This window comes from Scyliorhinus torazame, chromosome 7 (assembly GCF_047496885.1).
Source record: "Scyliorhinus torazame isolate Kashiwa2021f chromosome 7, sScyTor2.1, whole genome shotgun sequence".
Classification (NCBI taxonomy): Eukaryota; Metazoa; Chordata; class Chondrichthyes; order Carcharhiniformes; family Scyliorhinidae; genus Scyliorhinus; species Scyliorhinus torazame.
Window position 1 is genome coordinate 299886289 of NC_092713.1, and position 15939 is coordinate 299902227.

Below are 15939 nucleotides of genomic sequence, written 5' to 3' on the forward strand. Positions count from 1 at the left end.
ATCTTGAAACCGGCGTGGCGGCTGCTGAGGGAGAGAGAGGGGGTACGGAAGGTGTCCTACATCACCATAGTGTGCTGACAGTTGTGCCACTGGCCAGGGGCTTCTACCAGGAAGTAGTGGGGGGTGGCCAGGAGGTGGGCTGTCGGGTCGGGGTGGACGGGCATGGAGCACCATTGCCGCAGCCGGCAAGGCAGCCAAGCAGCTGCGCGCACCGCTAACAGCCCACATTGAACCTAGTAGCATGGGTCATATAGGTGTCACCCCAGGGCACCCCCTTCACCTGTAAGGCCGCTCTCCAGCACAACCAGTGCCATCTTTTTGGTTGGGATAATTGCGTGCGGGGAGTGTAATCTGTATGTGTGGCTGTAGCTTGTCAGCCTCCTGACTGTCGATCACGGACCAGGCGAATCCCGCACCATTTTTCAGTGGAATCGATTGTGCTCCACGCGACACCGGTGCGAGCTCCTCAGCGGTAGCGGAAGCTGAAGTGCGGAGCTGATTTTTCTGTCGTACAAGTCCACGGATTCCAATGGCGCCAACAGTTCAGGCGGGATGCTCCGATTGCTGACGCCAAAATCGCGTTGGCGATTGGCCGGAGAATCTGCTCTTACGCCGAAATCGAGGGCGGCGGCATTTTTCAGACGCTCCGCCTCCTCAAAAAAGGACGTCACCTGAGGCCCTCCCCTGATGCTCCGCTCCCGATGGGCCGACTTCCTGACGGCGTGGGACACGTGTCCTCTCACTTTTCTGCGTCCGTATCGGCAGGTAAAGCCGGGGGCTTTATGTGGCGAAGCTGCTCGCCCCCCACTGAGCAGAGCATCGATTAGGGGGCGGAGCCGACTTTTTGGTCATAAGACCAGACGCTTCCTCCGGCCATAGCCGCAAAATCTGAGAATCCAGCCCTTCGTCTCAGAAACGGAGAATCTCGCCCAAGCTTTAAAAAATAATATAGTTATTGACATTTTGCAGTTTTTACAGAATAGTATCTTTCCCCCATCCCCTTCCCCTCTCCTGTCCCTCCCCTGTTTAGGCGTTCCCTTGGCGATTTGCTTTGTTGACATTTTGATAGGGTTTCTCTTGTTTGGTTTTACCGGCCCCGGTAGGGCCCCAGGGCCAGTTAGAATAGACTTTACCCTGAGGGGGTAGAGGGGGTTGGGGGGGGGGGTTGGTACCCCTCCCCGTTTTGGTTGGTTCGGCCTTAGCCGGGCCCCATTCTGACCTGGGACCCTTCGTCCATGCCGCAGGACCTTGTCTTTGTGGCCTTGTTCTTGGCCCCCCGTTGTCTATTCCAGCTGTTCCCATTCCCCCCCCCCCACCCTCCCCCCATCACTCCCTTCCTCCCTCTTCCTGTTCTTTAGTGCCCTCTGCAACTCCTCCCCTTCCCTCGCTCTATTGGCTGTTGGCTTCAAAACAGCTCCTCACTAAAACTTGTGCTTCTCTGAACTTGTGGTACATTATTCATGTCTTCCTTTGTGAAGACAGAAGCAAAGTACGGATTTAGTTCCTCAGCCATCTCTTTGTTCCCTGTTGTGAATTCCCCCGTTTCTGACTGTAAGGGGAAAACATTCATTTTTATTCATCTTTTTCCCTTTACATACCTACAGAAACTTTCACAGTCAGTTTTCATGCTTCTCGCTAGTTTACTTTCAAATTTTATTTTCCCCTTCTTAATCAATCTCCTTCTTAATCAATCAGCATTTGCTGAATTTTAAATTGTTCCCAATCCACAGGTCTATTGCTTTTTCTTGCTAATTTGTATGCCTGTTCTTTGAATCTAATACTATCTCATGTTTTGGCCACAGTTCCCTTTCTACTCTTGCGCCAAATAGGAATACACAACTTTTGGAGTTCACCTATTCGTTGCTTGAATGCCTGCCATTGCCTGTCCACTGTCCTTCCTTTCAGTAATGTTTCCCAATCCATCATTGTCAGCTCATGCACCATACCATCATAGTTACCTTTATTGAGGTTCAGGACCTTGGTCTCAGAATCAACTACCTCACTATTCATCTTGATATAGAATTCTACCATATTATGGTCACTCATCCCCAAGGGTTCTCTCACAACTAGATTGCCAACTAATCCCTTCTCAATGCACAACACCCAGTCTAAGATGGCCTGTTCCCTTATTGGCTCCTCAACATATTGGTCCAGAAAACCATCCTGTGTACCAGTGTTTTTCAAACATTTTTTCCTGGGACCCACTTTTACCAATTGTGCGACCTTCGGGACCGACACCGGCCGACCTTCACAACACACTATTTTCGTACCTTTAATACGACAGGGGAGCCTGCTTTGTCCTCATGATCTCACTCCACTAAAGGTTCATAGGAAGAGAGGGCAATGCGTATATCAGGCGTAGACTTCCGTCAGTCCCTCTGTGCTGTCTTCATCTTTGTGAGAATGGAAAATCGAACCTCGCACAAGTAGGGCGCTGTGAAGGGTAATAGCAAAGAAATGCTTGTTTTACTCAGCGCTGGATATTCCAGGGAGATGCTACTCCAGAATGCTGAAAGCCTCATGGGCTTTTGCCCTGTTTTTAATATGCTGTCACAGGTCAGGTACATCAGCGTAGTGTTTTCATTTGGAGTCAGTTCTAAATTAACAACAGACTGTGGGGTCTCAACCTCAAAAGTAATTTCTCACCCACCACTTCTGTTTCAAAATATGAAACTTCAATCCATTTGCCAGTACTTCCCGACATATAACACACATGGGCATTGCCACAATTAATAAAGCCATATTTCAAGTATTCATCTTTATACTGCTTTGTTCCTGATTTCAGCTTCTTATGCATCAGAGGTCCTGGGGCTCTCAACAGCACTGCTTTGTCCGCCGTGCACTCTCCTGGGCAGCTCACACCAGCACTGCTTTGTCCTGCCGTGCACTCTCCTGGGCAGCTCTCTCCAGCAGAATCAGTTGTAAGATACTGGCCTGTTTGTGTCTCTGGCTCTCTATTCCTTATTACGAAACAATCTATTTTCAAATCTTCACAGTCTTGTTGCCTTGCTCGCTGTCAGCTACAAACTGGAGGAATCTTTCCTCTGTGATTTTGCACCCAATGCATGGATGTACAGGGAGCGTGACATCAGTCCATGTGCCGGGTGAGTGACCTGCTGTCTGCCACCACTTCTGTCAGGAAGACTCCCTTGTTTTTTAAAAGACATTTGGTCCTGGGACAGCATGCTGATGTCAGGAGGAGGCGGTCTGCCCTGCTGGGCTCCGGGCCTGCGCACTGCCGGACCCACCTGACATGCATGCACGTGATGGCGGCATTCTCGAAAGCTGGTCGCGGCTGGCATTTTAAAAAGCCGGTCGTGGCCACTGGCCACTTCTTTCGTGATCGGAAATGCAGCAACCGATCGCTCCGCGATCTTCCTGACACCCACCTGCGGGTCACGACACTGAGTCTGAAAACCCCAGGCCTATACACTCCAGAAATTCCTGCTCTGTTGTACTGTGACTAATTTGAGTCACCCAATCTAGATTAGTCATCCATAATCACAGATGTTCCTTTATCACAGGCATCTCTGATTTCCTGATTAATGCTATTCCTAACTTTACCACTGCAGTTAGGTGCTTTCTATACCACCCCTACAAATGTTTTTTGCCCCTTGATGTTTCTGAACTCAACAGAAACAGATTCCTCATCATCTGTACTAATATCTTTTCTCAATATTGTATCAATATCTTCTATAATCAAGGTAAGAAGGAAGGAGCTGCGCTCCGAAAGCTAGTGATTTGAAACAAACTTGTTGGACTTTAACCTGGTGTTGTAAGACTTCTTACTGTGCCCACCCCAGTCCAACACCGGCATCTCCACATCATTCTATAATCAACAATGTAACTCCACCACCTTTTCCTTTCTATCCGTCCTTCTTAAAAACTGAATAGCCCTCAATGTTTAATTCCCAACTGTATCATATCTCTTTACATCTATCTGCGCAACTAATTCATCCATTTTATGTTGAATGCTCCACGCATTCAGGTACAAAACCTTAAGGCTAATCCTTTTAACATTACTTGTCCCATTCCTGCTATTTTTTTTTCATAGAATTTACAGTGCAGAAGGAGGCCATTCGGCCCATCGAGTCTGCACTGGCTCTTGGAAAGAGCACCCTACCCAAGGTCAACACTTTCACCCTATCCCCATAACCCAGTAACCCCACCCAACACTAAGGGCAATTTTGGACACTAAGGGCAATTTAGCATGGCCAATCCACCTAACCTGCACATCTTTGGACAGTGGGAGGAAACCGGAGCACCCGGCCGAAAGCCACGCACACACGGGGAGAACGTGCAGACTCCGCACAGACAGTGACCCAAGCCGGGAATCGAACCTGGGACCCTGGAGCTGTGAAGCAATTGTTCTAACCACTGTGCTACCGTGCTACCCCCTTTTTACAATATTATTATCTGATACAGGCCCTTGATTTCTCTGCCTAAATCTTTCCTTATTCTGTTTTCTGTCTTTTTCATTTGTTCTTGATTCCTCCTGCTCTGAATCCTTAGATAGGTTCCCACCCCCCCTGCCATATTAGTTTAAACCCTTCCCAATCACTCCAGCAAATACCCCCCTCCACCCAATGACATCAGTCCAGGTCCTGCCGAGATGTGACCCTGCCAGTTTGTACAGGTCCCACCTCCCCAGAACCGGTCCCAATGCCCCAGGAATCTGAAACCCTCCCCCTCACACCGTCTCTTTAGCCACGCATTCATCCAACACATCCTACAATTTCCACTCTGACTAGCTTGTGGCACTGGTAGTGATCCTGAGATCACCTTTGTGATCCGACTTCTCCACTTTCTTCCTAACTCCCTGTATTCTGCTTTCAGGACCTCATTCCTTTTTTAACCTATGTCATTGGTACCGATGTGTACCGCGGCCACTGGCTGGTCACCCTCCTCCTCCAGAATGTCCTGTAACTGCTCCGAGGCATCCTTGTCCCTAGCACCAGGGAGGCAACACACCATCTTGGAGTCTTGTTTGCGGCCACAGAAATGCCTATCTGTGCCGCTTACAATTGAATCCCCCGTGACTATTGTATTTCCACACTTTGTGCTCCTCCCTTCTGCCGCACGACCAACCTTGGTGCAGCGAATTTGGCTGTTGCTGCTTTCCTCTTCGAGGACATTCCCCTCAACAGTATCCAAAACGGTATATCTGTTTTGTAGGGGAATGGCCACAGGAGAGCCCTGTACTACCTGCCTTGTTCTCTTGCTCTTCCTGGTGGTCACCGATTCCTTTTTTAAAATTAATTTAGCGAACCTAATTCAGTTTTCCAATTAAGGGGCAATTTAGCGCGTTCAATCCATCGACCCTGCACACCTTTGGGGGAGTGAAAACCATGCAAACACGGGGAGAATGTGCAAACTCCACACGGACAGTGACCCAGAGCCGGGATCGAACCTGGGACCTCGGCGCCGTGAGGCATCAGTCCTATCCACTGTGCTGCTGTGCTGCCCAACCCATTCCCTTCCTGCCTGCGGAGTCTGAGCCTGCAGTGTGACCACCTCACTATACATGCTGTCCCCATCACTCTCCACCTTGCCGATGCTCCACAGTGTCCCCTGCCGCCGCTCCAGTTCCGAAACGCAGGCTTCCAGGAGCTGTAGCTGGAGACACTTGCTGCACACATGCTGGTCCTGGGCACTGGAACTGTTCCCGGCCTCCCACATGGAGCAAGGGGAGCAAACCAAGGTTTTGAGTTCTCCTGCCATGACTTACCCTTTCACTCCGGGGTTCCCCTTTATCCAGGGGCCACCCAACACGGCCGCCAACTGTGTGTATGCCATGTGGGTGAGCCCCTGCACTCCGGGGTGTCCCTTTGTTCAGGGACCCTCCAAAGGGGCTGTTTGCGGTGCTATCTTGTTCCTTGTTGCCATGAGTGACCTGTTGAAGCCAGTCTAGAGTCCTTGCCCCCCTGTCTCTTGGTTCCACCTGTGGTTTTGCTTTCCCCCCTTCTACTACTCCCCACCCTACTATTTCCCCCCTTCAATTTGCCCCCCCCCGTAGCTTTCCCCCCTTGGTGGTGTACCCCACCCCCTTGCCAGGTGCTCTCTCCCCGCTGGGAGATGTGCCGTGCCCCCCCCCTTTACTCGTGCCTCCTAGCGCTAGCTTTCCTGCTAGTGTGGCACCCCCCTCCATTGGTCGGTCTGACCCCTTCCTACACCGCTGTTACGATGTCCCCTGTCCCCTCCTCTCCCTCTCCTGCGCTCTGCTGATCTCGCCCCCTTCCTTCTGCAAACTAGTTCCCCGGCTCAGAACAAGCACCGCGCAAATTGTCCTTAACTTTCCCTGTCTCCTCTGTGTCCGCCTCATCGCTGCCTTCTCTGTTCTTTATGGACAGACACGTCTGCACTTGCAGGGGCAGTAAAATAGTGTTCCCTGTTTTGATACGTCACCCAGAGTCTGGCTGGGTACAGCATCCCGAACTTGATGTTGTTCCTGTACAGGGCCGACTTTGACCTGTTAAATTCTGCCCTTCATTGGTCTGGCCCACGAGAGGAAGGGGCGGGGGCCTGCTTAGGGGTTGCTGGTCTCCCTCTCTCAGGAGTGCCGGTGCATCCCGCCCTCGTGGTCCGCTGACCCGCTCGCCCGCCTCTCCTGTCCGTAACCGCCGTTTCTGGCTTCCCCACGGCCCCTCCAGCTGCACACTTCTGTTGATCCTTGTGTTATTGAGGGTGAGGTGATGTTTTAGTCCGGTTCTGGTGGGCTAGTTTCGATGAAAAGTGCTGATTTTTTAATCTTTCGAAGGCGAGCCGCCTTATGTCCGACTGTTCAGCACACCGGGCGTCAGTGAAAACAAGGTGAAGCAGGTTCTTAGCTCATGTTGATTCTCTTACCACATGTCGCAGGCTCAGTCCGGCAGCCACATTCTATGCCCGTGCTACCACTCCTCCAGAATAGAGGAGTGCCAATTCATCAGCTGAGGGAGGGTGGTAGGTGGGAGTCTCTTTGTCCATGTCTGACCCGATGCCATGAGACTTTTTGGAATTCATAGTCAGTTTTGAGGATTCCCAGGGACACACATGAGATAGTTATGGAGGAATCTGGGATATTGGCTGTAAGGAATAATGTTGTGAATACAAGTCTGTCACTCTGTTGCTTGACAAGTCAAGCTTTCCCTATTTTGGCACAATTATTCAGAGGAGGACTTTGCTTGTAAGTGGCTTTTTTTTTTTGTCTTATTCCGGGCCCTTGATTTTGGGATGAAATTGGGACCCAGGAACAGCAGCTCAAGCCTGTACCACCAAACTGATCTTCATCTTAATTCCGCAACCCTTATTATCCTCACCCAAGTGTCTATCAATCAGTTTTGCAATCTTCAATTAATCCCCAGCCTCCACAACATTTTCTGGGATGGTGAGGGAGTTCTAATTTTCCACTACCCTCTGTGTGAAGACGTGCTCCCTGAGCTCATCCCTCGCCCTAATTTTAAGGTTAGCCCCCTTTTTGGGGGCTCCCTCACTAGTGGAAATAATCCCGCTCTCTCCTTTTAACTCATTTCATCATCTTCTTCAGTTCATCAGCCGTACACATGGGAACACAAACCTACTCTTTGCAACCTGCCCTCATGAGTTAACTTCTTTTGGACCTGGTAAAGTTGTGGAGAATCTTTATTGTACCCACACCGAGGAGAATTGCTTTATTTGTCCTGGGCATTACGCCTGGCTCTCACTGTTGCACAGAAGTGCTTTGGGCATTGGTGAAAGAAGTGAGCCCTCTCTCTCTCCCATCTCAAGGTCTTCTCCCTTTGTGAGCTCACTGCAGACTCCCTCGCTCTCACCTACCTCATCTCATAATGGCTTATCCAACCATGCCCCCTTTATGCTCCACAGATGTTTTGTAAAGCTGTATTTCCTTTCCTGTGCACCTGCCTGCTGGCTGGCTCTGTTTTCTGTGTGCATTTCTCAAGGACACGCTTCAAAGAAATAATTAAATTAGATTGGGAATTTATTGATGCACTCTCAACTCCAGTAAAAAAACATGTGAACTGATGATTTGATTTAATCCTCCCCCCCCCCCCCCCCCCCCCCTATCCCCACGCCCTCACACACACACAGTGAATCACATAGCCAAACCCAACCTGCCTGCATCCTGGGGGCAATTTTCACTTCCAAAAGAAACTGGTTGATCTTCTCCACTTAGTTCAATGGGAAGGAGAGGCAGACTCGGCCTGTGCAGAGGCTGAGCTGCACAGCTTCGGTGATCTGATTCACCCATGCTAAACCACGTGCATGGCTAACACAGCCCAACCAATGTGCAGGAGTACCGGGAAAGGCACGGGGATCACACTAAGCCACGGTGCTCACTTGCAGAGCTGCCGAAGGGCCTCCTTCTACGCTGTCCCAATTCTGTGTTTCTCTGAACCATCAGCGGAAAGCGATCCTTCACGCAGATAACCAGCGGGGCTAGGAATGTCAGAGGAAACCGGAGCACCCGGAGGAAACCCACGCAGACATGGGGAGAACGTGCAGACTCCACACAGACAGACACCCAAGGCCGGAATTGAACCCGCGTCCCTGGCGCTGCCCGGCAGCAGTGCTAAACACTGTGCTTGGATTGATTGGCCTGCTTCTGTGCTGTAAATTCAATGCAATATCCACATAATCAGTGTACTATATCGTTCCTGAGATGTGAACAGAATTCCAGATACTTCAGATGGGGTCTGAATGGAACTCTGGACAACGGAATAATGTCTTACCTCCCCTTTGTGTTCCAAAGTGTCCGCCTGCATCTCCGAACTCATACTAACACGCTGCTTGCCAATATTTTTATTCTTTGATGTTAGTGTCAGCTCCTGTGAGATATGTCCTGCTGACCTGCTACATGCTCACTCACTGCGCCACCTAATTACATTTATTGTGATTCACACATCCTATTTCTTCACACTTTCAGCAGTGGACAATTTAACTGCACTGACAGGGGAAAATAATTGCAATAACCAATGAAAGCCCAAGGGATTCGGAGATTCATTAACAAAGGAGAAGGTTCGTTCTTTAACAGATCATTCTGGGCTATTTACCACCCTTCTTCCTGTAAGTACATCATGGTGTGTGCGATTGTGTCTGAGTTATAAAGCACGGAATGCTGGTGCCCTCTGATTCCTGTACTCAAACATGAGTTCAAAGCCATCAAGAAGAGCTATTCTGCACACTCAGAAGTGCACCTGGATATCACCGGAATATTCTGAACTAAAATTTCACCAACTGATTCACTGAAAGGTGGAAACATAAAAAGATTTGTGGCACAGGAGGAGGCAATTCGATCGAGTGTATCCATGCCTAAGCTCTGCTTCTCCCCAAAATGTTATTGTCAGTTCAGGACAAATACTTGAGGAAGATAATCCTGATAGGATAGGGTTTTGGAGGGGAATCGCTGGAACAGGACCTGAATCTGAGGGTGAGTGGCTGGTACAGGAGCTGTATCTGAGGGTGAATGGCTGGTACAGGTGGTATTTGAGGGTGAGTGGCTGGTACAGGACCTGTATCTGAGGGTGAGTGGCTGGTACAGGTGGTATTTGAGGGTGAGTGGCTGGTACAGGATCTGTATCTGAGGGTGAGTGGCTGGTACAGGAACTGTATCTGAGGGTGAATGGCTGGTACAGGAGCTGTATCTGAGGGTGAGTGGCTGGTACAGGAACTGTATCTGAGGGTGAATGGCTGGTACAGGAGCTGTATCTGAGGGTGAGTGGCTGGTACAGGAACTGTATCTGAGGGTGAGTGGCTGGTACAGGAACTGTATCTGAGGGTGAATGGCTGGTACAGGAGCTGTATCTGAGGGTGAGTGGCTGGTACAGGAACTGTATCTGAGGGTGAGTGGCTGGTACAGGAACTGTATCTGAGGGTGAATGGCTGGTACAGGAACTGTATCTGAGGGTGAATGGCTGGTACAGGAGCTGTATCTGAGGGTGAGTGGCTGGTACAGGAACTGTATCTGAGGGTGAGTGGCTGGTACAGGAACTGTATCTGAGGGTGAATAGTTGGTACAGGTGGTATCTGACGGTGAATGGCTGGTACTGGACCTGTATCGGAGGGTGAGTGGCTGGTACAGGTGGTATTTGAGGGTGAATGGCTGGTACAGGACCTGTATCTGATGGTGAGTGGCAGGTACAGGTGGTATTTGAGGGTGAATGGCTGGTACAGGACCTGTATCGGAGGGTGAGTGGCTGGTACAGGCGGTATCTGAGGGTGAGTGGCTGGTACAGGCGGTATCTGAGGGTGAATGGCTGGTACAGGCGGTATCTGAGGATGAGTGGCTGGTACAGGCGGTATCTGAGGGTGAGTGGCTGGTACAGGACCTGTATCTGAGGGTGAATGGCTGGTACAGGACCTGTATCTGAGGGTGAGTGGCTGGTACAGGTGTTATCTGAAGGTGAATGGCTGGTACAGGGCCTGTATCTGAGGGTGAGTGGCTGGTACAGGTGGTATGTGAAGGTGAATGGCTGGTACAGGGCCTGTATCTGAGGGTGAGTGGCTGGTACAGGTGGTATCTGAAGGTGAATGGCTGGCACAGGGCCTGTATCTGAGGGTGAGTAGCTGGTGCAGGACCTGTATCTGAGGGTGAATAGTTGGTACAGGACATGTATCTGAAGGTGAGTGGCTGGTACAGGACCTGTATCTGAGGGTGAGTGGTTGGTACAGGACCTGTATGTGAGGGTGAATGGTGGGCACAGGACCTGTATCTGAGGGTGAGTGGCTGGTACAGGACCTGTATGTGAGGGTGAATGGCTGGCACAGGACCTGTGTCTGAGGGTGAGTGGCTGGTACAGGACCTGTATCGGATGGTGAGTGGTTGGTACAGGACCTGTATCGGAGGGTGAGTGGTTGGTACGGGCTGGTATCTGTGGGTGAATGGCTGGTACTGGCGTTATCTGAAGGTGAATGGTTGATACAGGATGGTATCTGCAGGGTATTGGACACCAGATTCAGGGCAGAGATCTGATGGAGAGAGAGAGAGAGAGATGTGGAAGAGAATGGAGATACTTAGTGAAAGGATAGATATTCGAGGGAAATCAAGAGAGAGGGAGAGATAATTGATAAAGGAAAGTTAACAGAGTGAGAGAGAGTGAGTGAGCACCAGTGCTTTCTCTAGGGCAACTAGGGATAGCAAAAAAATGCTGGCTTTGTTAATGTCACTCACATCTCATGAGAAAACATATCAAATAAAAACCTGGCGCAACACTAAATTTGTAATGTGTGGCCACTGCTGCTATTTTGATGATATTTTCTGCACTATGTGACTTTAACAAGGGGGTGAATCTCTGTATCTGCACCTGACCTGTGCTCCGGTGATGTCCATATCACCTCCCTTACAGAACCATGCCGTTTCTCATTCCATTGATTTCAGGAGATGAGGTTTTATAACGAGTATGCGTCCCAATCTGATCAAACAGATTAACGTCACATGGTTATGGATGAATATTTACCCAAAGACACGGGGACGGGCAGGAGAGGCTTGAATGTTCCAGAGATTTAGCTCATTCCGTTCGATTCTATTTTAGTTCCAACGATCTGTTAGACCTGGGGAATGTAAACGATATGCAGCATTAAAAATCACAGCCAACATCACTCAGCCACTCCGTCAGCCTCCGGCATTGTTTCCATTTGCTGCTCTGAATAAAGCATGACTTTGTTCTGCTCAGATCACAGGCAGCAAAAGGAAATATCTTCAATTGCTACACAGAAAATTTATCCGGAATTGGCAGAGGATTCAATCGTAGACATGAGAGAGAGAGTTCACCACTCGTGGTCCCTCAGAATAATTATCAGTCAATAATGACTCAATGTGTGCAACCCTCGCCTGTGAGTGACAGCGTTATGAGTTGAAATTGCTTTCCAGAGAGACTACAACATAAAATCTAGTCTGGCGGTCCATTACAGTACTGAGGGACAGTACACTGTCAGAGGGTCAGTACTGAGGGAGTGCTGCACTGTCAGAGGGGCAGTACTGAGGGAGTGCTGCACTGTCAGAGGGGCAGTACTGAGGGAGTGCTGCACTGTCAGGGGGCAGTACTGAGGGACAGTACACTGTCAGAGGGTCAGTACTGAGGGAGTGCTGCACTGTCAGAGGGGCAGTACTGAGGGAGTGCTGCACTGTCAGGGGGCAGTACTGAGGGAGTGCTGCACTGTCAGAGGGTCAGTACTGAAGGAGTGCTGCACTGTCAGAGGGTCAGTACTGAGGGAGTGCTGCACTGTCAGAGGGTCAGTACCGAGGGAGTGCTGCACTGTCAGATGGTCAGTACTGAGGGACAGTACACTGTCAGAGGGTCAGTATTGAGGGAGTGCTGCACTATCAGAGGGTCAGTACTGAGGGAGTGCTGCACTGTCTGAGGGTCAGTACTGAGGGAGTGCTGCACTGTCTGAGGGTCAGTACTGAGGGAGTGCTGCACTGTCAGAGGGTCAGTACTGAGGGAGTGCTGCACTGTCAGAGGGTCAGTACCGAGGGAGTGCTGCACTGTCAGATGGTCAGTGCTGAGGGAGTGCTGCACTGTCAGAGGGTCAGTACTGAGGGAGTGCTGCACTGTCAGAGTGTCAGTACTGAGGGAGAGCTGCACTGTCAGAGGGTCAGTACTGAGGGAGTGCTGCACTGTCAGAGGGTCAGTACCGAGGGAGTGCTGCACTGTCAGATGGTCAGTGCTGAGGGAGTGCTGCACTGTCAGAGGGTCAGTACTGAGGGAGTGCTGCACTGTCAGAGTGTCAGTACTGAGGGAGAGCTGCACTGTCAGAGGGGCAGTGCTGAGGGAGTGCTGCACTGTCAGGGGGCAGTACTAAGGGAGTGCTGCACTGTCAGAGGGTCAGTACTGAGGGAGTGTTGCACTGTCAGAGGGTCAGTACTGAGGGACAGTACACTGTCCGAGTGGCAGTGCTGAGGGAGTGCTGCACTGTCAGAGGGTCAGTGCTGAGGGAGTGCTGCACTGTCAGAGGGTCAGTGCTGAGGGAGTGCTGCACTGTCAGAGGGTCAGTACTGAAGGAGTGCTGCACTGTCAGAGGGTCAGTACTGAGGGAGTGCTGCACTGTCAGAGGGTCAGTACTGAGGGAGAGCTGCACTGTCAGAGGGGCAGTGCTGAGGGAGTGCTGCACTGTCAGGGGGCAGTACTAAGGGAGTGCTGCACTGTCAGAGGGTCAGTACTGAGGGAGTGTTGCACTGTCAGATGGTCAGTACTGAGGGACAGTACACTGTCCGAGGGGCAGTGCTGAGGGAGTGCTGCACTGTCAGAGGGTCAGTGCTGAGGGAGCGCTGCACTGTCAGGGGATCAATACTGAGGGAGTGCTGCACTGTCAGAGGGTCAGTACATAGGGAGTGCTGCACTGACAGAGGGGCAGTGCTGAGGGAGTGCTGCACTGTCAGGGGGCAGTACTAAGGGAGTGCTGCACTGTCAGAGGGTCAGTACTGAGGGAGTGTTGCACTGTCAGATGGTCAGTACTGAGGGACAGTACACTGTCCGAGGGGCAGTGCTGAGGGAGTGCTGCACTGTCAGAGGGTCAGTGCTGAGGGAGCGCTGCACTGTCAGGGGATCAATACTGAGGGAGTGCTTCACTGTCAGAGGGACAGAACTGAGGGAGTGCTGCACTGTCAGAGGGTCAGTGCTGAGGGAGTGCTGCACTGTCAGAGGGTCAGTACTGAAGGAGTGCTGCACTGTCAGAGGGTCAGTACTGAGGGAGTGCTGCACTGTCAGAGGGTCAGTACTGAGGGAGAGCTGCACTGTCAGAGGGGCAGTGCTGAGGGAGTGCTGCACTGTCAGGGGGCAGTACTAAGGGAGTGCTGCACTGTCAGAGGGTCAGTACTGAGGGAGTGTTGCACTGTCAGATGGTCAGTACTGAGGGACAGTACACTGTCCGAGGGGCAGTGCTGAGGGAGTGCTGCACTGTCAGAGGGTCAGTGCTGAGGGAGCGCTGCACTGTCAGGGGATCAATACTGAGGGAGTGCTTCACTGTCAGAGGGACAGAACTGAGGGAGTGCTACACTGTCAGGGGGGCAGTACTGAGGGAGTGCTACACTGTCAGGGGGGCAGTACTGAGAGAGTGCTGCACTGTCAGAGGGACAGAACTGAGGGAGTGCTACACTGTCAGGGGGGCAGTACTGAGAGAGTGCTGCACTGCCGGAGAGGCAGAACTGAGGGAACATTGCACAATTAGAGGGCCAGTACTGAGGGTGTACTGAACTGTCAGAGGGGCAGTACTGAGGGAGTGCTGCACTGTCTGAGGGTCAGTACTGAGGGACAGTACACTGTCCGAGTGGCAGTGCTGAGGGAGTGCTGCACTGTCAGAGGGTCACTGCTGAGGGAGTGCTGCACTGTCAGAGGGTCAGTACTGAGTGAGTGCTGCACTGTCTGAGGGTCAGTACTGAGGGAGTGCTGCACTGTCTGAGGGTCAGTACTGAGGGAGTGCTGCACTGTCAGAGGGTCAGTACCGAGGGAGTGCTGCACTGTCAGATGGTCAGTGCTGAGGGAGTGCTGCACTGTCAGAGGGTCAGTACTGAGGGAGTGCTGCACTGTCAGAGTGTCAGTACTGAGGGAGAGCTGCACTGTCAGAGGGGCAGTGCTGAGGGAGTGCTGCACTGTCAGGGGGCAGTACTAAGGGAGTGCTGCACTGTCAGAGGGTCAGTACTGAGGGAGTGTTGCACTGTCAGAGGGTCAGTACTGAGGGACAGTACACTGTCCGAGTGGCAGTGCTGAGGGAGTGCTGCACTGTCAGAGGGTCAGTGCTGAGGGAGTGCTGCACTGTCAGAGGGTCAGTACTGAAGGAGTGCTGCACTGTCAGAGGGTCAGTACTGAGGGAGTGCTGCACTGTCAGAGGGTCAGTACTGAGGGAGAGCTGCACTGTCAGAGGGGCAGTGCTGAGGGAGTGTTGCACTGTCAGATGGTCAGTACTGAGGGACAGTACACTGTCCGTGGGGCAGTGCTGAGGGAGTGCTGCACTGTCAGAGGGTCAGTGCTGAGGGAGCGCTGCACTGTCAGGGGATCAATACTGAGGGAGTGCTTCACTGTCAGAGGGACAGAACTGAGGGAGTGCTACACTGTCAGGGGGGCAGTACTGAGGGAGTGCTACACTGTCAGGGGGGCAGTACTGAGAGAGTGCTGCACTGTCAGAGGGACAGAACTGAGGGAGTGCTACACTGTCAGGGGGGCAGTACTGAGAGAGTGCTGCACTGCCGGAGAGGCAGAACTGAGGGAACATTGCACAATTAGAGGGCCAGTACTGAGGGTGTACTGAACTGTCAGAGGGCAGTACTGAGGGAGTGCTGAACTGTCAGAGGGTCAGTACTGAGGGAGTGCGGCACTGTCAGAGGGGCAGTACTGAGGGAGTGCTGCGCTGTCTGAGGGGTAGTACTGAGGGAGTGCTGCACTGTCAGAAGGACAGGATCGAGTGAGCCCTGCATCATCAGAAGGGCAGCACTGATGGAGTGTTGCCCTTCTTAGGGGCAATATTGTGAGGAAGTTCTGCACCATCAGAAGGTCAGTACTGAGGGAACTCTTCAATCTCACCAATGCAGTACTTCGAGAGAGCTCTGCAGTGTCAGTAGGGCAATATTAAAGGCATGCTGAACTCTCAGAGAGTTTATATTGTGGGAGTCCCACTTTGAGAAGGGCTACAGTGGGGGATGAATGTAATTGAGCAATCATGGTACTTGACATAAGGCAATTTGCCTCCGCTACATATAAAGAAAATATGGTTGTGCATAAAGTGAATGCTGAAGGTAGTGTAAAGGGTGCCAGGCAAGTGGGCTGATTTGTCCTGGATGGTGTCGAGCTTCCTGATTGTTGTTGGAGTTGCACTCATCCAGGCACGACCATAAGACATAGGAACAGAATTAGACCACTCGGCCCATCGAGTTTGCTCCGCCATTCAATCATGGCTGATATTTCTTTCATCCCCATTCTCCTACCTTGCCCCCATAACCCCTGATCTCCTTATTAATCAAGACCCTATCTA

The 15939-nt window shown here is 51.4% G+C and overlaps 1 long non-coding RNA gene across 1 annotated transcript; it reads right to left on the reverse strand.

The window, feature by feature from the left end:
• Positions 1-656: 656 nt before the first annotated feature.
• Positions 657-11528, reverse strand: LOC140427492 (uncharacterized). Its single transcript, XR_011948520.1, has 3 exons — positions 11433-11528; positions 2271-2434; positions 657-934 (listed from the first exon to the last, which is right to left on the reverse strand). It is a non-coding gene; the product is annotated as an uncharacterized lncRNA (long non-coding RNA).
• Positions 11529-15939: the final 4411 nt, after the last annotated feature.